The sequence below is a fragment of the Bison bison genome, unplaced genomic scaffold (genome assembly GCF_000754665.1).
Source record: "Bison bison bison isolate TAMUID 2011002044 unplaced genomic scaffold, Bison_UMD1.0 scf7180017864145, whole genome shotgun sequence".
In the NCBI taxonomy this organism is placed as follows: Eukaryota; Metazoa; Chordata; class Mammalia; order Artiodactyla; family Bovidae; genus Bison; species Bison bison.
The window spans coordinates 10387349-10394067 of record NW_011494717.1 but is presented as its reverse complement, the minus strand read 5'-3'; positions in this window follow the sequence as shown (position 1 = coordinate 10394067).

Here is a 6719-nt window from a genome sequence, read left to right as displayed (position 1 = left end):
AGTGCCTGAGTTAGGGTTTAAAACCCTGTTTTTTAATCTTCATTTTACAACTGAGAAAATGAGCCTCAGCAAGGTAAAATGGCTTGTCCAGGACACAGTGCCAGCAGGCTATCCTTCTTGATGTTAGCCTGCCCTACTTGACCTCACTCTTTGCTGGCTCCCTCCTCTGTTTGGAAGAGTGTCAGCTTACTTTGCTCAGAATTGAAGCCTGGGTTTATTGCTTCCCTCTGCACATCACTTGCACTTTTCCGCCCCTGTTCTACATCTTAAATCTCTTTTCTTTTCTTTTCTTTTCCTGCCTCTACTCTTCTCTCTTCAATTTCTTAATGGTCCTGCTTGGTCCCTTCAAATGCTCTCTCTGTTTTCACTGTGTCTACACTCGTATCTCACTGTTGGGGTGGGAGCTTTCTGTCAAGGTGTGATTCTCAAACAAACATTTTCTTTGGTGAGAAATTAATTATCTCCCCCTCCTAAGGTTGACAGATTTAAGATGGCAGGATGCCCAGTTAAATTTGAATTTCAGATAATGAATTTTTTTCAGTGTTAGTATGTCCCAAATATTGTTTAGGACACCCTTATACTAAAACACTATTTATTGCTTATCTGAAATTCAAATTTAACCGAGTGTCTTTTATGTTACCTGGTAATTCTAGCCCCTGTTGATATGCCATCATTTTGTTAAGAAGGGACAGGTTTTTGACAGGTCTTCCAAGAACACAGTCTCTCTGGGGAACAAAATAAGACTGGCCCTTCAGGATTCCTCCATCCATATATCTACCACCCAGACTCATTTTGTTTAAGCCCTGATCCCAAAGTGTCTATGCAGTTCTCCCTTCCTTCCCTTCCTTTCTGTTCAGTCCTCCCCCTCTTTAGCTTTGGATGCCTTGCTTGTCTCTGACTTACCCACTCATGTTGTCCTTGCCTTGTTGTGGATCCACGTTCTCTAGCCATCCCCTCCTTTGTCTCTTTTCAGTACCAACTTGCATTTGCTCCTGTTCAATCTAGCCAGGCTTGGGGCACTGTACGCCATGGTAAAGCCACAGTATATTCAAGACATCAGTGCATTGCAGACCTCAACTGGGGTCATAGTAAAAACACTAGGAGCACTTCCATCCATTTCTGTCCATTACATGTGAGTTATACAAGTAAACTCATTTATTGCCAGGGTTGAAACTGGGCTGGCCTCTGATTCACTAGGCTGTTTCAAGTGGTTGCCGGATAGAAGGGCTTAGAAATATAACCTCAGCTGACAAAGGGCAAAAATGACCTATATTTAGTTTATGTCAATAAAATTCAGATGATTGTTCCGGGAAAGAAACAAGGAAATCTTATATGAAGCTACCTGGTGAGACATTTTATGGAGACGTTGTAGGCGCAAAACACATATACACCATTTGGTCTGTGGGAAATTAAATGAGAAGCTATCTGTGGGAGCAGTTGGTTGGTTTATGGTTACAGTCTTTAAATTTTTTGCAGATTTATTGAGGTATAATCGACAAAAACTGCAAAGTATTTTAAGAGATATATTTTAAGTATTTTATTTGATATACACGTGCATTTTGAAAGGATTCCCCCGTGGTGTTAACACTGTCACCTCACATAGTTACCACTGTGTGTGTGTGTGTGAGAATATTTAAGTTCTACTTGCTTAGCAAATTTCAAGTATGCAATACAGTCTTATGACCGGTAGTCACCATCCTACATATTAGCTCATCAGCCCTTTTCCATTTTATAGCTGAAAGTGTTATAACCTTTTGCCAACTTCTCCTGATTTTGGCAATCACTTTTCAACTCTCTGTTGCTATAGTTTGACGTTATTTAAAAAAACTTTTTTTTCCAAGAGTCTCTATATAAGTGATGCCATGCAGTATTTGCCTTTGTCTGACTTATTTTACTGATCCTTAGCATAATATCTCCCCAATTTCATCCGTGTTGTTGCAAATGACAGGATATTCTTTTAAGGCTGAATAATATTCGCTATGTGTGTATATATACATATATATAAATATCATATTTTCTTGATCCATTCACCCATCAATCAGCACTTAAGCTGTTTCCATACTGTGGCTACTATGAGTAATGTTTCAGTAAATACAGGAGTACAGATATCTCTTTGAGATTGTGGTTTCATTTCCTTTGGATATGTATTCACCTTGGGAATGTTGGATAATATGGTAGTTCTATTTCTAATTTATTAAAGAACCTCCAAAATGTTTTCCACAGTGGTTGTACCAGTTTATATTTCCACCAACCATGTACAAGGGTTCCCTTTTCTCCATTTTCTAGCCAGCACTTATTATCTGTTGTCTTTTTGATAATATCCATCCTAACATGTAAAAAGTTATGACCAACCTAGACAGCTTATTAAAAAGCAGAGACAGTACTCTGCCAAAAAAGGTCCATCTAGTCAAAGCTATGGTTTTTCCAGTAGTCATGTATGGATGTGAGAGTTGGACTATAAAGAAAGCTGAATGTCGAAGAATCTATGCTTTTGAACTGCAGTGTTGGAGAAGACTCTTGAGAGTCCCTTCGACAGCAAGGAGATCCAACCAGTCCATCCTAAAGGAAATCAGTCGTGAACATTCCTCAGAAGGACTAATGCTAAAGCTGAAGCTCCAGTACTTTGGCCACCTGATGCGAAGTACTGACTCATTTGAAAAGACGCTGATGCTGGGAAAGATTCAAAGTGGGAGGAGAGGGGGACAACAGAGGATGAGATGGTTGGATGGCATCACCGACTCAATCGACATGAGTTTGAGTAAACTCCAGAAATTGGTGATGGACAGGGAGGCCGGGTGTGCTACAGTCCATGGGGTTGCAAAGAGTCGGACATGACTGAGCAACTGAACTGAACTGGACAAATGTAAAGTGACATCTTGTAGTTTTTAAATATTTATTAAAAAAATTCTATTGGAGTATAGTTGATTTATAATATTGTGTTAGTTTCAGATGTACAGCAAAGTATTTCAGTTATACATATTCATAAATTCATTCTGTTTCAGATTGTTTGCCCACATAGGTTATTTAGAATATTGAGTAGAGTTCCCTATGCTACACAGTAGGTCCTTGTTGGTTATCTGTTTGACATATAGTAGTGTGTGTATGTTAATCCCACACTCCTAATTTATCTCCTATACCATGTTTCCCCTTTGGTAACCATAGGTTTGTTTTTGATATCTGTGAATCTGCTTCTGTTTTGTAAATAACTTCATTTGTATCATTTTTTAAAATTAGATTGCACACATGAATGATATCGTATGGTATTTGTCTTCCTCTGACTTGTTTCACTTAGTATGATAATCTGTAGTTCCATCCATGTTGCTGCAATTGGCATTATTTCATTCTGTGGCTGGGTGATATTCCTTTTTATATATGCATCTGCCTTTATCTGTTCCTCTGTCAACGGACATTTAGGTTGCTTCTATAGCTTGGCTATCGTAAATAGTGCTGCAACGAACACTGGGGGAACATGTACCTTTTAAAAAATGATTTGTCTGTTTTTGGCTGTGCCGGGTCTTTGTTGCTGCGCAGGCTTTCCTCTAGTTGCAGACGGTGGGGGTTGCTCTCCAGTTGTGGTGCCTGGGCTCTCATGCAGTGGCTCCCCGGTTGCAGAGCATGGGCTCCCGGGTGCGCTGGCTTCAGTAGTGGTGGCGCGTGTGCTTGGCTGCTCTGCAGCGTGTGCGATCTTCCCGGATCAGGAATTAAACCTGCGTCTCCTGCACTGGCAGGGGGGTTCTTCACCACTGAACCACAAAGAAGTCCCACATGTATCTTTTTGGATTACAGTTTTCTCCAGATATATGTTCAGGAATGGGATCCTGGATCATACGGTAGTTCTATTTTTAGTTTTTTAAGGAACGTTTATATAGTTCTCCATAGTTGTTGCACCCATTTACGTTCCCCCCAGCAGTGTGGGAGAATTCCCTTTTCTACATACTCTCTCCAGTATTTATTGCTTGTAGACTTTTGATGATGGCCATTCCAACCAGTGTGAGGTAATACTTCATTGTAGTTTTGATTTGCATTATCTCTGATAATTAGTGATCTTGAGCATCTTTTCATGTGCTTTCTGGCCATCTATATGTCTTCTTTGGAGAAATGTCTGTTTAGATCTTCTGCCTTTTTTTATTGGATTGTTTGTTTTTATGATAAAGAGCTGCACAAGATATTTGTATATTTTGGAGATTAACCCCTTCTCAGTTGCTTCACTTGCAAATATTTTCTCCCATTTTGTGAGTTGTCTTTTCATTGTATTTATGATTTCCTTTGTTTTGCAAAAGCTTTTAAGTTTAATTATGTGCCATTTATTTTTGCTTTTAGTTTCATTACTCTAGGAGGTAGATTTAAAAAGGTATTGCTACAATTTCTGTCAAAGAGTGTTCTGCCCATGTTTTCCTTTAAGAATTTTATAATATCTTTTCTTCTCTTTAGGTCTTTGATCCATTTGAGTTTATTTTTGTGTTTGGTGTTAGAGAATATTCTAATTTCATTCTTTTGTGTGTAGCTGTCCAGTTTTCCCAGCACTACTTATTGAAGAGTCTGTCTTTTCTCCAACGTATATTCTTGCCTCCTTTGCCATAGACAAACTTATCATAGGTGCATGGGTCTATTTCTGGGCTTTCTATTCTGTTCCATTGATCTATATTTCTGTTTTTGTGTCAGTATCATACTATTTTGATTACTGTAGCTTTGCAGTATTGTCTGAAGTCAGGAAACCTGATTTCTCCAGCTCTGTTTTTCTTTCTCAAGATTGCTTTGGGTTTATACGCAGTATAATTAAGCTGTTCATATGCAGGCAAGGTAATAAGTGAACTCAGAGCTTAGACAGGGAGTAGTAGTGCTGGCAGTTAGAAGTTGGAAAAAGTGTCAAGGAGAAGGTGCGGCATGAAGTTGCATCTGGGTGACTGAAAAATGCTGAGTTCCAGGGATTGGAGGAGATGCACTCCTTCTTCTTCCAGAGCCCCTCCTCAGTGTGGGAGGCACTTAGAAGGGGACCAGGGTAGGCAATGGACAAGGCGATGGCACCCCACTCCAGTGCTCTTGCCTGGAAAATCCCATGGACGGAGGAGCCTGGTGGGCTGCAGTCTATGGGGTCGCACAGAGTAGGACACGACTGAAGCGACTTAGCAGCAATAGCAGCAGCAAAGGAATGAACTTGGACATGATATGCACCAAAATCTCATTCAGTCACCAGGGGCAGCTGTGCAGCCTCCCAGGCCTCCATCACAGATGCCACAGCACATTACATCATTCACTTGGCTGGTGCGCAGAGTGTGTGATTTATGGTAGAGTCAGAGAAAGAGGCAATGTGGTTCAGTGGAAAGAGCATAAGTTGTTGTTTTTTTAAAAAAATCTATTGAAGTGTGACATAAATGATACAATGCACCCATTTTCAGTGTATCTAAAAGTTTTGACAAATGTATCCCCACCACAATCAAGATATAAAGCAGTCCCATTACCCAAAATTACCTCCCTCATGCCCTCTTGCACTCACTGCCCCAGCCCAGGGAGTCCACGTATCTGCTTTCTGTCATTATAGATCTATTTTACCTTTTCTAGAATTTCATATAAACAGAATTTCACACACAGTATATGCAAGTGTTAGTTGCTCAGTTGTGTCCAACTCTTTGTGACCCCGTGGGCTGTAGCCCACCAGGGTCCGCAGTCCGGGGGATTCTCCAGGCAAGAATACTGGAGTGGGTTGCCATTTCCTTCTCCAGGGGATCTTCCTGACCCAGGGACTGAACTCCAGTCTCTTGCACTGCAGGCAGATTCTTTACCATCTGAGCCACCAGGGAAGTCCCACAGAGTGCTTCCTACATATCTGGCTTCTTTTTGAGATCCATCCATGTTGTGAGGCTTGGTAGTTTTCACTGCTGAGTAGTATTCAGTTGTATGGGTATACTGCAATTTGTTCATTCCATTTTCCTGTCATTAGTTTGAGCTTCCAGTGCTGGACTTTTATGAACAAAACTGCTGTCAACATTTTTGTTCAACTTTTTGTATAGATGTATATTTCTTTTCTTTGGGGCAAACACAGGAATATGTTACTGAGTCATATGGTAAGGGTACATTTTAACCTTAGGAGAAACTTCCAAACTGTTTTCCAAGGTGATTGTATGATTTTGCATGCCCATCAGCAGTGTATGGGGATTCCAATTCTTCCACAGCCTCACCAACACTTGTTAGTGTTTAAAATTTCAACAACACAGGTTTTGTAGCTAGACAGATTTCAAATTCTAGTTCTGTTACTTGCTAACCTCTTTTTAAAAAAATATTAATTTTTGTTGTGCTGGGTGTTCATTGCTGTGCGGGCTTTCTCCTGTTGCAGCAAGCAGGGAGACGTTTCTCTAGTTTTGGTGCACGAGCTTCTCATTGCGGTGGCTTCTCTTGTTGCAGAGCACAGGCTCTAGGGCAGAAGGGCTTCATTAGTTGTGGCACACGGGCACAGTTGTTTTTGGTTCTGGGCTCTAGAGCACAGCCTCAGTAGTTGTGGTACATGGGCTTAGTCATTCCGAGGCATGTGGCATCTTCTCAGACCAGGAATTGGACCCGTGTCTCCTGCACTGGCAGGTGGATTCTTTACCACTGAGCCGCCAGGGAAACCTACTTGCTAACCTCTTAACTGTGGATGAGTTATTGGTTCTTATCAAGGTCCAGCTTCCAGTCTCATTTTAAAAATGAGAATCATACCTTCCTCATGAAGTTGTTGTGGGGCT